Raw genomic sequence first — 21,131 nt, 5'->3', positions numbered from 1 at the left:
TGTAGGAGGGCTTCCTTGCCTCTGATCAGCTACAACAAGTCTGATTGCTGTTTGGAATGGCTTCTGGTCCTTCATAGATGCAGCAACACACTCAATTGCAGTCACAAACAACAGAGAAAGTAGGGCTTGATTGGGAATAGAAGAGGCAATGAAGAAGATAGGATATAGAAAATAGAAGATAAAGGGGGATAGGGTTTCGGCTCTCTGAGCCAAGCTCTCACCAGCCCTTCATCCTCTCACCAGGAAAATGTTTGCACAAAGCAATCTCAATTCAACTTAATTAATAGTGGGGGAGGCTTCCAAAAGCAGTTACAATTATATAGGCTCAAGGGCCGAGTCAAAAATAGAAAGAAATAAAATAGGAGTCTCCTATAAGGTTGAAATTGTGACTTGCTTTAAAAGTAATAAACTAAAATAGAAAGTAACTGAAATAGAAAGTCTACTTGGCTAAGTTACTAAAAACCATAATAGAAACTAATTAAGATCTTCAAGTCTTCTAGAAGTGCAGCAGCCGGTTTTCTCTCATTGTGGACCCCACTGGAAATTCCTTGTCAATGTTGAAGTCATGTGGTACCCACCTTATGAAGTACCCATTGACCAGCTTTGTACTTAAAGAATGACAATGAAAAAAAGACTATACTTCCCCCACGATATTGGGTTTGAGAGACCCAACAAACTCCCAGCCCAAGGCTGGTTGGTCCATCGATTGATGAAGTGAACCAGCCCTCTTCTTGTGCTTGCAGCTAGCATAATGCTTGCCAAAGAGTTTTTCTACTGCATCAGCTCACCTCCTCTTAGAACCATTCGTCGGAGGAATGACATGTAGAGTTCGTACAACTTTGGGTCAAGGCGCTTGAAGTCATCAATGTGTATCCACGTACTATCCTTGACTGGTCGACCCTTCCACTTGATTAGAAAGGAATAATATCCATTACTACTCGTCCACCACTCATCATGGTAAACTTGTCGTCAAACACTTCTTCAATCACATCTTCTGTTGGAGTGGCAAATTGGGGAAGCCAAAGCGTATGCACTGTATCACCTTCATCAGAATGATGGCCAAGGTAGATGGTGAGGTCAACTACATTAGACACATTACTTATCTCCATGTCCGCCGGCAGCTCTAATATATACGCATTAGTTCCAATGCGTTTCAGCACTTTAAAAGGGCCCATCTTCCTTGGATGAAGCTTGTGATTGGCACCTGAAGGGAAACGTTCCGAAGCAATGCGCACCATCACCATATCACCTGGTTGGAACTCAACATATCGTCGATGACGGTTTGCGGCAGCTTGATAACCTTCATTGCTGATGGCAATGGATCGCCTAACATCAGAGTGTACTTCAGTGATGTGCCTCAAGAACTCATCTGCCTCAACGCTAACACGTGTTTGAGGTGGTAGTGCCACCAAATCAACGGGTCTCTTGGGTTGAAAGCCAAGAACAATCTCAAACGGTGTTCGTCTGGCAATACGATTAATAGAACTGTTGTATGCAAACTCAGCTATTGTTGTTCTCATGCTCACCAACAAGACAACGACGAAGATTCCCTAAGCTTCTGTTGACCACTTCTGTCTACCCATCCGTTTGAGGGTGGAATGTCGTTGAGAACTTCAGTTTGGTGTTCGTCTTCATCCATAGTGTTTTCCAAAAGTAGCTCATAAACTTCACATCACGATCAGAAACTATGGATTCTGGCAATCCACGGATACGACCAATTTCTTTGAAGAATATCTAGGCAATATAGCTGGCATCAAGTGTCTTCTTGCATGGTATAAAGTGCGCCATCTTGGAGAATCGATCAACCACCACAAATATGGAATCATAATGCTCATGCGTTGGTGGTAAACCACAGGCGAAGTCCATGCTGATATGCTACCAAAGAGTGTGTGGTATAGGCAATGGAATGTAAAAGCCCGTATTTTGCTTCTCCTTTGGCAAGTTGGCAAGTACGACACTGTTGAATAACGTGCTACACATATCTTAGCATGTGCAATCAATAGTACAAGTCAACCACCAGTGAATAGGTCTTGTCTTTGTCAAAGTGTCCTCCCATGCCACCGCCATTGAGTTCACATAGAAGGTGTTGCCTCAATGAAATGTTGGGGATGCAAAGACGCATCCCTAAGAAGAGATAACCATCATAAAGAGAGTATTTAGCAACTGATCCTCCTTGCTACAAATTCTGAAATATATTAGAAAAATTAAAATCTAAGAATACTCATCTTTGGTGTATTCTGACGAAATGGGCTACAAAGGAATTCACCATAATCGCCTTTCGACTCAGCGCATTAGCAACCTGGTTCTCTTTTCCAGCCTTATATTAATGTACCTACCTCCTTTTGGCATTATTCAAGTTTTCACTATAAAAGGCAATAGGGTGACCAACTTGCATTAGGACTCCTCCTGTGCCAATGTGAGAAGCATCCGTTACAACTTCAAATATGAGATCAAAGTTTGGAAGCCTAAGTACAAGAGCCTCCGTCATTTTCTTCTTGATCAAATTGAATGCCTTTGTTGCTCCCGGTGTCCATTGGAATTGTGTTTTCCCTCCTTTCATGCATTCAATTATAGGTGCCATGATAGCACTAAAATCCCTAATGGAACGCCAGTAAAATGAAGTAGGACAATGAAAGCTTCTAACTTCAATCAAGGTCTTTGGAATAGGCCATTCAACCACACTTTTTATCATCTCCGGATCAGCTTCAACGCCCCTCGAAGAAACAATAAACCCAAGGAAGACTACCTTAGGTAACATGAAAAAGCACTTCTTGAGGTTAATGTAAAGCTTCTCTTCTCGCAATACTCTCATAACTCGCCTCAAGTGATCGAGCTGTTCTTCTTGGCTGTGTCTGTAAATAAGGATGCCATCAAAATAAATGAAAAGGAACTTTCCAATGAAAGGGCGTACGACTTGGGTCATCACCCTCATGAAAGTGCTTGGCGCACTGGTAAGACGAAATGAGCATAACTCGCCAAAAGGCATCTCTTGGTTGAAGGCCTTCGTGCATGCAAATTGAAGCCAGTAAAAATGGACAGCTCCAGCTGGTGTTATTTACAGGCGTCTACAATGCAGTCAGTACAATTGTAGTTTAGTGTGTGCAATGGTCACTGGATTTGAGTTGCAGCCAGTTGAGGGAAGATTTTTAAGAGCACTGATTCAACCCCCCCCCTCTCTCTCCGGATCAGCCTGGGAATATTAAGATTAAATAATTTCACATGCATTGATGATATTACACTATTTGTCAACTCTTCTGCATTCTGTGCAAAGCTCTTCCTGCCAACTGTATGGGACATACTATGTTTTGCTCTCCTACTTTTATTGTTTTTAGATTTATCCTATCATACATCCAACCCATCATTAAAATAGGTATCTTAATTAATTAAGTAATAGTAAATCTATCAATTTATTGTTTCAAAAATATCATATTACCAAATACCAACCACTACTTAGATGTCCACCTCTGTATGAGGTACTTCCACTGTTCTTGTGGAGTGTTTACGGGATCAGTAGGGCGAGGGGCATCATAGAAATTAGGTTTATCTCTCCCTTGTCTCTCTCATCAGCAAGAGCTTGTAGTCTCGCCACATGTGGACCAATCTCATAAAAACAATAAGTTGGGCCTTTTCCTCTATACTGAATTTTTCCTATTAAACAAGTTTAATAAGTAGAAGATTAAAATGCACAACGGACAAGATCCTTAATTTATAAATTGAAGATTAGTTGGGATATCATCAAAACAATGATCTCTCTCTTACCCGTCTTTATTGAACCACACATCTTAACTATTTCTTTCTAATAAAATCATATGGCACTATCAAAAAATCAAAACAGAGACATGAGATACACAAGACTTACATGTGTACGGATGAACTAAGCCCACACTGAACAGCCAAGCAACTATAACTATTATCCATTCTGTTATTAGTAACCTTTCAGGGTACAGACAACAACTAGAGTACTTTGTAATGTCGACAACCTATTATTTTCCACACAAGATGTTAAGAATGAAAGATGCAGCACCAAAGACCAAGAGAAAGAGGACCTGAACCGCAATGATGTTTCCTTGTGAAATAAGGAGTGAATACCAGTCCTAGTTGTGTTGGTTATTAATTAGTAGTTGTTTTGATTGTGATTGTCCATCTCATAATCATGGCTGGATTTGTAATATCCTGGAATAATAAGTGAGTTAATTTAAATCTTTATCTGTTATGTAGATCCTATAGAAGTGATGGAATGATGATCTGATTTATGGGAAAGCCCTGAGAGCACTATGGCCTTGAGACAACCAATCAGGGGTTAGTACTTTTACTGACTTTTAGGCTGAAATAAGTCCGTACTTAGTCAAGATTAGTTCCCAAGAGTTATTATGGAAGTTTTACCAAAAAAGGTAAAAATGTCTTTTTCAGGGTTTTCTAGAGAGACTAAAAAGGGTATTTTTTGGAATTTTTCATAATAAATAATTTAATAAGTGAATCAATAATTAATTTAATAAATGTTCGCTATTTGAATAATAAATTAATTTTTAATTAGTGCAACCAAACAAACCTTAACCTAAATTGGGGCTAAACCTAAACCGGCCTACTTCTAGTGTGAACCCTAACATTTGTGTGCTTAATAAATTATGATTTAATTATTCCAATTTAATAAAATAACATTATTTTAAAGGATTTATGCTTGGATGATTTATATAAACTATGTAAATTTTATTTGAGTTTTGGATGAGAGGATTGAGGTGATGTGGCAATCTCCCATTGGTTGGAGACTTAGCACTAAGAGAATCTTTTCTCTAAGTATAAGAGAAAATCTCCATGGAATAGAATCCTATCAAATAAGGAAGTTAAGTTAGATTAAAACTATTAAATCTGATTTTAATTAAAAACTCTAAGTTAAAGATTCCTTTTGAAATAATTTTATTAGAGGAAAGCAAATTAGACTTGGAATAGAATTTTGAAAGAATCATAAAAGGATTTGAATTATTCAAAGAGTTTTAAATCATGAGAATGGAGCTCCCTTTTCCCCTAGCAAAAACATGAGAGAGAGAAGGAGAGAAATCGTGGAAGAGGAAGAAGAAGAAAGGAAGAAAAAGGAAAAAGGGAAGAAGGAAAAGAGAAGAAGAAAGGAAGAAAGGAAGAAATGAAGGAAAAGAGAGGAGGAAGAAGAGGACGAGAAAAGGATCAGATTTATTGCCTCGCCTCTATTGCTGGACCCGTAGTTGCAGCGTGCTTATCATCCTCCATTAGAGCACTTTCAAAGCTTCGTTAGGAAATCCAATTTGTCAAGCAAATGGGTGAGTTGATTCTATCCCGTACAGATTTGACTTTTCCCGATTTGAAAGACCATAACTCAATCAATACAGAACGAAATTGAGTGATTCCAACTCTGTTAGTCAATAGACACTAAAATCTACAAATTTTGTACAAATAGACATCTTCCAATTCCTACTCTAAGTGGATCAAAAGTCAAGTTGAAGTTGAGTAAGCAATTCTGGAATTTCAGGGGACTGGGTTTGACATTGCGGGTATGGTTGGTTAGAAGATCTCTTTCAAGAAGTTAGTTTTAAAGGAGAATTTGACTGGAATTAGGAAAGAGGGGGAAAGATATAAATCATGAAAAGGGGAGAGAGACTAGAATCGTGAAAGAGGAAGAGAAAGAGATCATGGGAAAAATGAAGAACAGAAGAGAAAAAAAAAAAGGAGGGAGGTCTACCACCATTAGCACCTTCAAGCTTTTCTTTGGAATTCGATTTTCAGCAAACTGGTGAGTTAACATCTATACTTTGTGCTTATTTTATGTTAAAAATATTCTCCTCTCTTGATTTTAAAATTCTGGTTTTACAAGCATGTGTTTAACAACTTTATTTGAGAAAACTATGTTGAAAAATGCATTGATGTATGAGCATAATAGCATGAGATATAGTGAGAAAGATGTTATGATGATATTCTTCATGATTATGGAAGCATGACAATCCTTTGCATGCTTATGGATGTATGGATTTTTTTTTATTTGAATTGTGATTGAGAAGATGAGCCTGTAGAACGGTACGGAGCATACTTCTTGTCCTCACCTTTGGTGAGTGAGCTGCACTTATAGTACGGTGCAAGGCATGTGTTTGTGATTACATTGATGTGCATGTTCATGATTAAAAATTGATATCGTGGTTATGCTCTTGGCCAGGTGTAAGCATGGTGTTGATACTTGATTATGTATATGCGATGTTGTTGTTTTTGTGAAATTTGCTATAGGGATGAGTAACCCTAATTTTATGTATATATTTTTCCAACTCTGTTATGGTGCATGTTTTTAAAATGTTCGTATGAGGTTTAGATGTTATCTTGCTAAGTTTCTTCCCGAAACTTACCCCAATTATGTTTTAGATGGAGAGACTGTAGATATTGATCAGACCTGTGTGGAGAATCATGAGGATGAAGCTTATGATTGGGAATGAGACATCATTAGGATTGAATCTTGAAGTTGATTTAAATTCTGTTTCAGACTTGAATTTTTTTTGGACATTTAACTTTGATTAATTTGGGTTTTGAGACGATATAATAGTCAGTTAAATTTTTAATACTATTGGAGACTTGAATTTTATTATATTGATTGAATGGATGTGGTTAGAGACTTCCGCTGCAATTTATGTTTCGAGGTTACCAGATGATCTATAAATTTGGTTCACATTCCGGTTCCTATTTCCCTAAGACTTAGATCTTGTGGACCGTTAACAACCTAAACTCCTAGATGGATTTGGGGGCGTTACAGGATTTGTATTAGTCCTTTTCCAGTTTTGACTTTTGAAAGTTTCGTTAGAGACTTAGAATCCTAGCTGAACAAGAAGCTATATTAGGCTGGCCAACAGATCTGTTTTATCAGCACTAGTTTTGCTTTCTATTTTCATCTTCAGTCCAGGAATTGGTCCAGGTCAGTCCATGAGTCTGTCCAATCCAAATCCAAAACTATAAATATATGTATAGGCATACCAGCCCCCCCCCCCCCCCTCAAAAAAAAAAAAAAAAATTATAAATTAAACATACTTCAGTTTTCTTGTAAGCACTATGGATTCCAAGGGGTTTCAAATGGATTCCTGGCCTCCACCTATTCTACCCCTCTATCAATCACAACAGTTCAGTTTATTCTAGTTCTTATACACCAGCAGCTCCCCTGCTTTCACTCAAGTTTTCTAGTTGTTTTCTTCTGCAATATCACTTTTTGGCCGTACTCTCTCCATTTGTAACCATCATCAAATACATCCACATCACTCCATGTCTGGAAACAGAACCTGGGTTCTCCAAGCTTTCTCCTCACCTTTACCTTGCTCTTGTCTGTGGATGAGCTCCTCCACCTTAGAAATTTGAAGCACCACAAAATTCAACAACATTTTATTTTTGCATCCCCTATGGTAGATTATTTGTCCCAAGATGGTAAGCAATATCCATGCAACTAAGAGATGAGCTTCAAATGGACTTGGGTTCAAATGGATTAGGTCCCTAATTATGACACGCACACTGAGCGAGAGTGAGAGAGAAAACACAGAATTATAGAGCACAAAAGGCCAAAGAGGGAAACCCTTTCTAGGAAAAGATAGACGTACCAAGAAACACTAATGTAAGACTAGATTAGGGTTAACCTAGCCCCAAAAAATACCCACAACACAAATTAGCAACAAAGTCAGAATTAAAAGGTATAGCAATTCAAACCAAACCAGCCTGTAGAAGGCCACCAAACTCAGGTCAAGTGGAGATGGTGGTGAAGAGAATCTATGCTCCAATATCCAGCCAATTCTGATGGCCAAGAAGTGAGATATGAAGTGAACTCAAAAATAGAAGGTTAGGGTGTATCTTGCAAACCAGCAATGGGATTAGGCTCCAAAGTAGATTGAGCACTAGTCTTGTTGGGGTGAATGTTTGCTCCAAGTTTGGGTCAATTCTGATGGTCAGTGATGGAGTAATGAACTGGAATTGAAAATAGAAGTTTAGCCTCAAATTGGAAGGTAAGTGATGCAGATCGATCCAGCCAGCAACAAGGTCCAAGACTGGGATTGAATGGCCCTCTTAGGGTTCTGAAACAGCCCTCCAAATATCACCCTCGATGAAAGGAAGGGTGCTGAGATCAAGGCCTTCGAATCAGCAGCAGGGGAAAGAAAGGATTGCAGCTGGCAGGTATGGATATGGGATTTCTAGCCTCTATTCAGCAACAGCAAGCAGATCTCGATTGGGAATAGGGAAGATAATGAAGAAGAAAGAGAGAGAAAATAGAAAATAAGGGAGGATAGGGGTTTTGGCTCTCTCAGCCAGGCTCTCACCAGCCCTTCATCCTCACACTAGGATAACAAACTTCGCCAAAGCAACATCAAATCAACTTCATTAATCGTTGGGAGCCTCCTAAGTACTCATTCATATTTATGGACAGCTATTGCTTGCCTTACAAGTAAGAGAACATTAGAAATTTATGATAAAAGGAAACAAACTGAAAATAGAAACTAAACTGAGCTAAGGTTGCTTAATAAACAACCACAAAATATCTAAGAGAATAACTCTAAAATAGAAACAAAACTGAACTCCTAAATCCCCCATGCATAGACAAAATTGACTCTTCTAATAAAGCATTCATGTAATCTGGTCTTGGGCCCCACAGGATCTCCTAATAATATTCCCATCAAGGCAAATATGGGGCTGTGACAGTGTTCACATGAATAGTAACGTGAACAGTATTTTGGTCTTTTTCTTCTTCATGTTTTGACCTACATCAATCACTCGCATCACTAATTTTAGGGGTGCAGTTCTCTTCAATAATAACCTTAGAATCCAAGCTCCTAACCTGATTTACATGTGGAATCGACTGGGAACAGAGCAGGAGAAGAAGGGGACAGGGCTGAACTCGACTGCCCTGATATTGTGCCTTGAGGAGCTACTCGCTGGCCACTGCGAAAATCGACCGGGAACGGGGACGTAGAAGTAGGGGGCAGGGGGCTACGGCTCCACTACAAACTGAGTGGGGCCAATGATTTTTGAAGCTGGGACAGAGAAGGGTTATGGCAGAGAGAGAGAGAGAGAGCCGGACCGAGGGTATCGAAGTAGTGAGAGATTGTGCAATGGCTGAGGGTCTTGCCTGAGGGAGTTTTCGCTTCTTTGTTTACACGCGCGGGAAAACGAAAGGGTGGAAGAGGATGGGTTTACAGGCTTGGAACAGAGCGGGAACTGAATAGGGTTGGGTTTATGTTGGGATTTCAACAGCATTTCATAAAAAATGCCATTATATAGTTGTACACCGGCGTTTATTCCTAAAAGCCACAAAGTCTATTAAATACTCCAGTATGCTATGTAACCATACTATGGTGCTTCCATTAAACGCCGTTGTAAGGAGATTTATAGCACCATTTATGCCTAAACACCCCTGAATATTTTACGGCATTTTTGTATAAACGCCATGGTATTGTGATATACAGTGAGGTTTTTTAGTAACGTCACATATAATTCTATATGTAATGGTGTTTTTCTAAAAACGCTGTTGAATAGGTATGTGTAACGGCGTTTTTAAGTAACGCCGCCATAGTCTCAACACAGGTGCTGGCGTTGTGCCTGTTTCTTGTAGTGTTTTGCTTTTGCTTCAGCTGCTTCAATGTCTTCCCTGCGTAATAGAGTAATAACTTCCCTTCAATAGGGAGGGACAAGGTAACTTTTAACATTTGTTAGATATTACTCATACGAAATCCAATTCTACAAATGGAGAGAACAGGATAATTAAGAAATGAAAATCATGAGATTAATGCAATGCCTAATTAAATAAATCCAATAAAATCAAATGCAGCAAAAAAGATTACTTCTTAATTACAAAGATATATTAAACGTAAAATCTTCATTAAAAAAAAAAAAGGGAAACAAGCACTACAAAAGTATATATAGTACCTGTGCAAAATGTTTTAGTGAGCGCAAACTCTCCACATAGAAACTGAACTGTAGATGTGGCATTCGTCTACTACAAAGCATAAATCCCTTGAACCTTTTGCTTTGGAGATGGTAATGGCCCAAACCTTTCATATATATCTCAATTAGCACCTTTGTGTCCTCTATGTCTCTAGGTACAAAATGCTGAAAAGGGTTTTCCTCCATTTGGAAGCTATAGGGCAAGATGTTAAGATCAATACTGTATTCTTTCACCCATGTACCACCGATATGATCATTACCACTCTCGTAGTAGTAATCATTTAACATCCATATGTCCATTTTGGAATCTTTAGCACATGAAAGGCATAGCAACCCTCTCAACTCCACCAATTGGAGTTCAATAGCTTCAACATCCTTATCATATTGTAAAGACTTAATATCAGGACACCCTTCAGGATGTGAGACTAATCTGAATTCTTCGCTCTCCACATCAAACGCAATGATTGTATTATTAGGGTCAATCATATCCCCCCCGAAGACCTCATCGTCCATTACAAGATCATACAAGACCAGCCAGTGGATGGCTCTGTTAACAAAAGCTGGAGGAGTTGAATAGTTGACATGGTATGGAGAATCCACCACTTTTCTCCAAGCCCAAGAAGAAGAAGAAGCGCAAGAACTAGAGCCCCTTCTTCCCATTCCCATTCCCAAGGTAAACACGTGACATTTCGTCGTGAATGAGTCAGGATCAACACTGAATCCATCTTCTACTTCGAGATAATCGGGGTTAAGCAAACCAACAACCTTATACTCGTCAGTTGATTGAACATATCCGAAACCCACAGAAGAGTAACAAATGGGTAAATGATGTTTTGGCAATGTTATCAATTCATGTGTACTGGGATTACAAATATGAACAATCATATCATCTTGAATGCAAACCAGATCGAAACGAGTTGGTACCACCTTGGCACAACTAATCTTAAAATTGACTTCAAATTTGCTTATTGTTTTCTTTTCTCTGTCGGTGGATTTTAGGACACTGGAGTAGAAACCCCCTTCACTTGGTTTGTTTGGAGCTGATGAGAACAAGATAAGGGGTTGTTTGGATTTGGATTGCACAGAGTGGAGTTGAATGAAATACGGATCATGAGAGATCAGATTACGCCATTTTTTACATACGCACCTGAATCTCATGAGGATCTTCACGGGTAGCCTCGAAAGAACATTAATCAAAATATCTTCTACCTGAAAAAGCTGATCATCGCCCATCAATCTTGGATGACAATGTTTCTCAATCATCTTCTCCTCCTCCGCCTCTATATTCGTCTATCAAGAGCTACCAAGCACTTCATATGACTCACCAATCGATACGATTCCACTCCAAATTGATCTACTAATTCATAATCGAGAAAAGACGCAGCTCTGAAGAATTGACGATGCCCACAAAGAAAAAGGAACAAAGAGGGAGGATTTAGGGCTGGGGAGGAGCGAGGTGGATACAGCATTTAGTAACTCACATCTGAAGAATTGACGAATTGGCCAATCAATGTATGTAACGCTCGTGGGTTTAGCTTCGGATTTTAAGATTCAATTTAATCAAATTTTTTTTCCGGTGATAGCAAATCTATTTAGGACAGAAAATCATGGACGCCAACCCATTGATCCAGATTCCAGATTCCAGATACAGCTAGGCTTTAAGCTCCCTCGGAACCAAACAAAAAAAGGATTGCAAGAGAAGAATGTCCTGTACTGATAGGGTTGCCTTAGGCGATTTCACGTTTCAAGTACTTTACTACTTGGATTCCACCGTAGTGTGAGTGAGGTCTTGAGGGGGTTGGGCCAAGATAGCAAACCATGCACCTCAATGATAATCACGACAAATAAAACCAATACATCTATTCACCAAACCAAGCGAAGGCTTGCATCACAGTTGATTTTGAAAAAATTTGCAGGAGATGGATAACATTTTCGAGGAGTAGAAGCAAGTGGCTGAGATTGACCTCCTGATGATGTATTTTTAAGGAACTCTTCAGAATGATGTTCCGCTGTTTGAATAACTTCAAGAGGTGTCCAAGTCCACTTTCCAAACAGAAAATCATTTCGAGCAAGTCATAATTGTCAATAAATAATTGTAAAAAGAGAGGTAATCTCCTTGCTAACCTACTCACCCTTCGAAGCAAAAATCTTCCAGCTATCAATCCATTCATGGAAGTGTACCACATTGTTCTTTCGAGATTTATGAGGTAATTTGCAGCCAAGCCAAACTGAACGTGCGAAAGAACAAGTCGATAGAAGGTTAGTTACAACATCGTTCACAGCCACAATGGGGTTCAATTGGGATATTTCTTCTATGTAGATTTAAGTTGACATATCCAATATCCCAATCCAACAACTCATGCGTGGCATACACTATTTTGTTCTACAACTCTCCGAAGATTTTATTTTGCACTTTCAAAATCAAGTTACAAATTGGGAAGGGTTTCGTGCACAAGGGATTTCAGCATTTTTTTTTTTTGGTAAAATAATTTATTAACGCTGGAAAACTACTCCAGACGAATCAGAAGCAAAGAAAGAAAAATACAAGAAAGGGGAGCACCCTGTCAGAACAGATTCTGTTGTGAGGAGGCACCCAGCGAAGCCAAAAGATATGTTACAGCATTAGCCTCTCTAAGAGAGTGAACAAAAGAAGTAGCTGAAAAATGCATCTGATGATATTTAATGCTGATCATGCACATGCACGATTGTCCATAAAAACTTTTGCGTAAAAATTTTCAAAAAGATTTTGAGGTCACCAACCTCAGAAATGGAAGTGCACATCGAATTTAATCTATGCAATGTCAGAAAAATATTATTATTATATTTAATTAACAATGGAAGGTGATGTTTCCAAAAATCAAAAGATAAATATGAGTTATCCATTTTAATGTTTTTTATAATCTAAATTGCTCATTCCCATCCAAAGTTGGAAGAGTGCACACTAATGCCAAGAGTCCCGGTACACATGCATGGACATAAATAGAATATGTGCCAATACAAAGGGGTATTTGATTGAATTAGACTCTGAAATTTGACATGTGACTAATCTAGACCATGTCCTTGTCCTCCATTACCAATGTTTGGAATGGATATATTATCTATCCACGTGACAGAATAAATATCTTGAAACATTTGGAAAAATAACATATCTTTATGACAAATAATAAATCATCTTTAATAAATGATCTTTGTTAGTGAGGATTGACTTCTAGGAGCCCTATATCCAAGCGCTGATAGATGGTTGGTTTGGTTGCCCTAGATCGTGAGGATGGGTTCGATCTTGATCAAGAGCCCTAGATCTCAGGATTGATAGGCATTGTAAATTGGGAATACTAAATCCTATGTTTGAGATCAATTCTAACTTAGGCCCTAGATCATAGGGCTAGGTTAACTTTGATATAACCCTAATATGTAAAGCCTCATAAGAGATAGTTCTGGAGAGCTTATTGCTGGCAAATGAAAAGTTTGTACTGGTTTCTCTACATTAGCCATGGAAGTAGAAGCAATCCAAGATGAGATTCTATTTGTATATATCTTTCTTTTTTGTTCCTAGACCTCTTAACTGTGAAGCCTCTTAATATTTAATATTCAAACTAATTGGGGGTACTTGTGTCCTTCTCTTGGGTTATGATAATCAAAAACTGGTGAAAAGTGAGTTGGATAGAAAATTGGTCTCTCGAGGATTTTTAAGATGGGAAAATTAAGGGATTTTTATATGGGTTGTTATTCATGTAATAAGGGTGGGTTACATTTGGAAAAATAACAAGATGGTGAAAAGACCAATATACAATAAGTAATTGGACATTAAAGGATCAATTAGGCGGGGCACTTTAGGCATTTTAGTTTCTTTTATTAAAATCTCACGATTATATTTTAAATTGAAATTTAAAATGGTATTTCTGTCTTTTCACAATATTCATCTTTCTAACATTGGAAGAAGAAAACGAACCCATCATCCTCTCGCCACTGTCCAACTTGCCGCTGCAACTATTCGTTGCTTCTGGTGCTGTCAATCCTCTCTATCAGGTCGCTTCAATCTGACATTCTTTGCCTTTTCTTCCTGTTCAAAGAGCCTTCACTGTGAGAACCGAATACTGCTTTTATTAATTGACTTCCCCGTGAACTAGGGATCCGGCTCCTCTCCAGGGAGCTCAGCACCCAGGGAGTGCCTAGGGGGCATCCAAGGGTCGGGCTGTGCTGCACACATCTTGACGCACGCCTAGGGATGTGTGCGACACAGCCCAACGGTTGGATGCTCCCTGGGCGTGCTGGGCTCCCTGGACAAGAGCTCAATCCGCTCCTTGTAAGTTTGCATGCTTCCTTTTTCTTCCAGTCCTCCAGGGCTTTGCTGCCTGATGTTCTCTTAGCTGCATTCTTAATTCTCAAATGGTCCCGCCGAATGCTATAAGTCAATTCTGCCAAATGCACATCATCCAGGCGTTAGGTTTCCTTTTCTACAAATACAAATGCAGATAATAAAGAAAAGGTCCTACCCATGCAAGAGGCTTCCGTTGCTTCGGTTCTATGTAAGGTCATAATGGAAGCAGCCATACCCCCACTTCATGGAGATTGGAGAGGCTATTTCCTGAAATACAAACACAAACAATAAAAGCAAATTTATAGAAAAAATAGATAGTGGGATGTCTCAACCAGGAGGTTCTTCAGAGTAAAGATCTAGGCTCGGAGATCTCGGTGGTGTTTGAGGACACTAACATCATTTCTGGTTTCTTGAACCTCATTACTGCAATTACTTTCTTCCAGAGGAGATGTAACCATGTTCTTTGTGCATCAGATTTAGGTTCTTCAACCTTATCATTGCCATTACTTGCTTCTGTAGGAGATACAATACTTGGTGTCGAAGCATCAATCCTAGCTTCATCAATCTGGTCATCATTTCCCAATTCATCAATTTTCACAGGCACACATACATAATTGATTCCGTCTAGTCTACAACCACTCTACCTTCATCTTCAACAATGGATGTACTTACTTCTTAACCAACAAAAAAAAAACAATGGATGTACTTACTTTAAGAGGAAATGTAGCACACATTCTGTCCACACCATCTGAACAGACTTTGGGGAACTAGCACTACTGCTTGCATCCATACATTTATTTTGTGTTTCCATTAAAGTTGAAAACCAGGGCAAACCTTGCCTTGCATAAAATTGAAAGTGTATCTTCTGAGAAAGCACACCCTCTTCTCCAACTATAATTACCTACAAATCATGAATAATTACATTGCATAATTTTCTCAAAAAGATTTCCCTATCTTAATACAAACTCTAATGACTCAAACTTGCCAATATCAAATGAATAGCAGAGGTCGATTCTCTCCAACAAACATTGCAGCAATTCATGGGCATATTCTTGTTGAAATATTGTGACTGAAGATGATAGGTCTGGTGATTCTATGTAAGGAATCAGAACCCAATAGGAAATTCTCGAAAATAGAAAGCACATGAAAGTGTATGCAGTATTGGAAACATAGAAAATGTAAAATTTAATCAACCAAAATTGGTGGGCTCCAATAAAGTTCAGATTCCATCGTGGGAGATGGCAGATCGCAAGGATTCAACTGGAGAAATCAATATAGAGAAAGAGTGGAACCTCTTGAGAGAAAAAGAAATTGAGGAAAGAATGTCGAAAAAATCTAGAAATTCAGCGTGGTTTCCTCCATCTTCAACTTCTTCGTTTTCCCTCTTTGTCTCCTCTCTCTACTAGAGCCCGACGGATTCATTCCTAAGAAGAAAAGTTTGTGGGAACAAATCAAGTACATACCACAAATCAAACTAATTGTATCCATATATCTCTAACCCAACTACAAGTGACAAGTTCTAATGCCAATCCAATTAAAGATGTTTCATCTGCAGAGTTACACTGGTATTACTAAGAAATCGTGAATTGGGGAAGAGACTCACTTGTACCATAAAAGTAGAGAACCTTAGGGGTGTCAATGGGTCGGGTTGGGCCGGGCCGGCCTAAACCCTGACCCTAGAGGCCTTAACCTAAACCCTGACCCTGACCCAACCCTGGCAGGGCCAAGAAACCCTCAACCCTGACCCGACCCTGCCAGGGTTTTCCCTAACCCGGCCCGTCCCAGCCCGATCTTGATAGGGTCGGGCAGGGTCGGGTTGGCCCTGATTGGCCCTGACCCTGATTTTCTTTTGTAATCCCATCTAGATCAAGTAATTGTCTATATTAAAAAAAATGATTTCTTTTAAAGAAGAAGAATAAGAGGGGAAGGAGAGAGAGGGAGAGAGGGAGAAAGGAAGAGATCATACCAATACACACCACAAACCAAATTCAACCTATTCAATTCCAATCCTAAAATTATTATAATGTTCTCCAATCCGTGAATCCCATCACTCTTGAAATTTAGAGAAGTAGCTTATTTCCTAAGAGTTTCAAGTGTAAACTATCATTGTATACAAAAATATCCTTTCAACATCAGTTACAGCTTCAACAAGATCAAATAGCAACCCACATTGATAAAAGAAACGAATTACACAGATAAAGTAGAACGAAAACTAAAGAAGAAAAGACCCACCAACTAACAGTAGAATGAGAAATGTGTATAACAGCTCAGGAGAAAGACAGAAGTGTGTGTAACCAACCTTGCACATGATGCTACAATTTCTGTAAATATCTCCATTTTGGCTCTCCAGAATTTTAAACACAAATGTAGCTGACGCAAGAGGCGAGAATGCCAGAGAAGACTCCGAGAAGTTCACAGAGAACTAAGAGCTATCACAGTAAACCTCCAGACAGAGAAGAAGAAAGAACAAAGACATAAAATCCAACATTGAGAATGCCGTTAGGCCCATTTCAGAAAATTAGGGATTTGAAGCTTTTAGTGGGGATAGCACACCAACTTATCCGTGGGGATCGAAGCAGCTACAACCTACAAGGAACTCAGGGAAGGAGACTGAGGGAAGGAGGAAGGCAGCGAGCGGCGCCCTTAGAACGAAAGAGATTAGGTTGAAACTGAAAATAGATTGGCTTAGGGTTTTTCTTTGTCTTGTGGCAATACTTGCCGAGTTGCCGTATGTGCCCTTAGGGCTTTTTTGGTCTTTTGCTTTTTAATTGTTTTCAGTTAGGTTATATATATATATGTAATATATATAATATTATACATTTATAATTAAGACAGGGTCGGGCCGGGCCGGGTCGGACTAAGCCCGGGGTCTAAACCCTGACCCGACCCGACCCTGCCAGGGCCAGACTATAACTAAACCCAAACCCACCCTCAGGGCTGAAAAATCAAGGTCGGGTCAAGGCCGGGCTCAGGGCGGGTTCTGGTGGATTCGGGCCAGCCGGGCTTTATTGACACCCCTAGAGAACCTGGAGTTATTTCCTCCTCGATTGGGGTCGCTGCAAGGTTGTCAGAGATGGAGAAGATGAAGGGGTCGCCGGCAGATCGATATTCAAAGTGAAAGACCTGAGAAGAGGAAGAAGGGGGCGAAGGAATAGTCTATTGAATTACGATTTAACCCTTAGTTAAGAAATTTAGTTAAAGTTTTTACTTTTTTCAAAAAAATTTATTTATTTTTAGTAGTGAATGTGATTTCCCTCATTTGTCCTCATAAATTTATTTCCAACTGCATCCCTAATGGTAGTTTTAAGAGGGTAGTTGTTGTCTTGTTATGTTTGGATAAATAACAAACCCTTGTTACATTAATAATTGCCCAAAAAAAATCTTTTGGAAATGTACATAAAGCAATAAAAAGTGTATATATACAATAAAAAAAGAAAAAGAAAAAGAAAACTGTCACTCCTCTTGGTCAATGCCGTCCATTGAGATACTCAGCCTAGTACCACCAGGCGCATCTTGAGCCATATGAAGAGCATCAATCTCAAGCCTGGCCTAGTCCAATTCCCTCCGGTATCTATCCAGCTCGACCTGGCATCTATCTAGCTCGGCCTGATGGAGCCTGTCCCGCTCTCTCTGAAAAGAAGAGAATAACCAATAAGTAAACAACAAAAAAAAGAAAAAAAAAAAGAAACAGAAAGAAAGGAGTGATAGAGAAAAACTCACCAAGTTATGGATCATCTCTCGAGTCATCTCTCGATCATACGCCGCATGTCGGCGTATCGATCTGCAATAACCTACAAAAAAAAACAACAAGGGGATAAGGGATTCGCTTGATATGCAAAAAGAAAGTAAATCTGAAAATACAATAAGTAATCAAACTTACCCCATCATAGGAAAGGGGAAGACCTAAGTCCTGGTCCGATGCAACAGGGGGGGCTGCAAGACGTCTGACCTTCGCCGGTAGTCAGGTCTGACAAACCAGCCACGGTATCTGAGAATGTGGCCGTCCATCCTAGCCAACCGTATATACAGCACAACACCAGAGGACTCCGCCTCGGGATCCGCCCCTGTCGCCTGCGAGGTATGTGAAGACTGCCCTCGCCCAAAGCTCTCAGGAATGAGAGGACGAACGGGGTACTGCAAGAGAACAAGAGTTGATCAGTGCAATTCCTTCATTTAAAAAATCAAAATTAAAATAATAAAAAAAACCCTAAAAGTTGAGGGGAAAAACCCCAAGACACCCTGAAATCTGGAAAAACCCTAAAAGACACCTTGAAATCTGGAAAAAGCCTAAAAGTCGAGGGGAAAAACCCCAAAACACCTTGAAATCTAGAAAAAAACCCTAAAAGACACCTTGAAATCTAGAAAAACCCTAAAAGTCGAGGGGTAAAACCACAATACACCCTGAAATCTGAAAAAACCTTAAAAGACACCTTAAAATATGGAAAAACCCTAAAAGTCGAAGGGAAAAACCCCAAGACACCCTGAAATCTAGAAAAACCCTAAAAGTCGAGGGGGAAAACCCCAAGACACTCTGAAATCTAGAAAAACCCTAAAAGACACCTTAAAATATGGAAAAACCCTAAAAGTCGAAGGGAAAAACCCCAAGACACCCTGAAATCTGGAAAAACCCTAAAAGTCGAGGGGAAGAACCCCAAGACCCCCTGAAATCTAGAAAAACCCTAAAGGTCGAAGGGAAGAACTCTGAGACACCTTGTTTAAGGAGAAAAACCCCCAAAAAGACACCCTGGAAGTAAAAGGGGAAAGACTCCAGTAACCAAGGTTTTTCAAGTTTTTTTTTCAAGAAGATTTCATCGTGATTAGCCGCCTGTTTTGGCAACTCGACTGCCTTTGAGCAAAGCATCAGCAGTACATGCTCTTGGTGACAAAATTAGTTGGTCTTTCGTCTTTACCCTTCGGCTGTTGGCACAGGCCTCGGCTAAAGAGGGGCAAACTGTAGATACTGATTTTTGTCACCACCCTTGGCAAGGATGACAACGGGACACGGATGATGGGCGACGCATTTTTCCCCTTTTTGGACCCTAAAAAACACCTGGCCCATGAGCCTAAATACCTCCTAGAACCCAAAAATGGCCCATTTAGGCCCAACAAGTGAAATGAGGGGGACCACACTGTCCACGGCGTCGTGGATAGTGTCCCATGGCACTATGGAGGTCCCCCACGACAAGTGTGTACTTTTCCACGCCGTCGGGGAGGTTTTCGACGTCAGCCTACGACGTCGCCCACGACACTGTGGAGAAGTCCCCCATGGCACCGTGGAGATCTCCACGGCGCCGTGGAGGGCTTCTCTGGCCTTGGCTGTGGGGCACCCTCCCCTATAAATAGGAGGGTCCCCCTCCCCTCATTTCATGGTTTTTTTCAGGTGGGGAGACCCTCCATAGGTGAGTTTCATCCCCATTAGCCCTCTTTTCTCCCGATTTTTCCTTTGTGAGTATCCGTTCAAGTGAGGCTTCCATTCGTGTGTAGATCCTTCGATTACCCACCACTCCTCTCATTCGGGTTCGTTATCTCGTTTGGGCATGAGTAACGAGTGAAAACCCCCCATACAGCCGTTATTCTGCCCGTTTGTTGATAGTAAAAGCTACCAAAAGAAGTTGTTGCTCTGTTCGAAAAGCCAGCATCGGTCTATTCGTCTATCTCCCCTGAGCCAAGGGAATACCCTCCTACATGTATAATTTTTGCATTTTTATTGGTCCAATATAGTCATTTAATGTTTTACTGTTTAATGTACATATTGTAGATATACTGTAGCATACGTAATGTGGCCCCATCACAATGGAAAGAGAGAGAATATTTGTCATTTGGAAGGATCTATAACAGAGAGACCGGTTTTGGCCGGGCAAGATGGGTGCCTAACACCTTCCCATACTTGTAACCTGACCCCTTACCCAAACCTCTGATTAGACCATGTGGAGTCTTATAGCCCGACTCCGCTCATAACGGACAAGGGCTACACTTATTGGGTCCTAGGCCCTAACCCTAGGTGGCTACTTCATATTTTTTTAATATGCTTTAATGTATGACCCCAATCCCTTAATGATATCCCTGAACATGAAAATTTCAATCCATGTCGCCAACAAGGCTGCGGAAACCTCGGACCGAAGAGGACCACGGTACTTACAGCAAGAATATTCTCTCCAATTTTGTGTAAAAACCTGAGTGGCTAACTTGTCTATGTACTAACTGCATCATGCATAATACTCGAAGTGAAATCAAACGACGAGGGTACTCCCTGTCGTACCTTTACCCCCGGGGAGGTGAGGTACGTCATACTAAGTACTCTAAGATCGGTTGATAGCCGCTTCTTGTACCACTTTCATGCACACACGCACGACATGGGAACACATTTACCCCGTGGTTAGTCGTTGAACCCCATGAGTAGTCATGGGTATAGTTGTCATGGTGCCGCCATGGCGTCATGGCGCAGGAGAAAGTGGCATATCGAGCTTCAACATGGCTGATGTATATAAGGGTGTCAACCGGTCGGGCTCGGTCGGTCACGGTCGGGCCTAGGCAGGCCTCACCAATTTTACAAGTTGCACCGTGTCCGACCGTTTAGGCATTCGGGCTTGCCTTGGGCGGGCATGGTACGATTTCATTTCGGTCGGTCGGTGTTCGGTCTTTAATTGGGGCAACCTTATTCAGGCTAAACGGGCCTAAACCGGGTCTAAAACGGGCTAATGAGTCGTTTAACTCTAAACGGTGTGGGCTTACTAATTGACATCTAACAAAGTAAGATCTAAAAATTAAAACTAAGCCATATCTCACCTATGTTAAGTGTATCTAACCAATAAATGTCAAAGACCAACAAAGAAACAAATGAAAAAAAGGAAATTTGGAGGGAGGGGAAGGGGAAGTTTATAAGTTAAAG

The 21,131-nt window shown here is 40.2% G+C and overlaps 2 long non-coding RNA genes across 2 annotated transcripts; both read right to left on the bottom strand.

Moving 5' to 3' along the window:
• Window positions 1-224: 224 nt before the first annotated feature.
• On the bottom strand, window positions 225-15,151 carry LOC122661945. The gene is made up of 3 exons (XR_006332945.1): window positions 14,938-15,151; window positions 575-578; window positions 225-235 (listed from the first exon to the last, which is right to left on the bottom strand). It is a non-coding gene; the product is annotated as an uncharacterized LOC122661945 (long non-coding RNA).
• On the bottom strand, window positions 14,274-14,885 carry LOC122661944. The gene is made up of 2 exons (XR_006332944.1): window positions 14,575-14,885; window positions 14,274-14,339 (listed from the first exon to the last, which is right to left on the bottom strand). It is a non-coding gene; the product is annotated as an uncharacterized LOC122661944 (long non-coding RNA).
• Window positions 15,152-21,131: the final 5,980 nt, after the last annotated feature.

The sequence above is a fragment of the Telopea speciosissima genome, chromosome 5 (assembly GCF_018873765.1).
Source record: "Telopea speciosissima isolate NSW1024214 ecotype Mountain lineage chromosome 5, Tspe_v1, whole genome shotgun sequence".
NCBI lineage: Eukaryota > Viridiplantae > Streptophyta > Magnoliopsida > Proteales > Proteaceae > Telopea > Telopea speciosissima.
The sequence above is the reverse complement of the archived record's forward strand: the minus strand, read 5'-3'. Positions and strand labels throughout refer to the sequence as shown.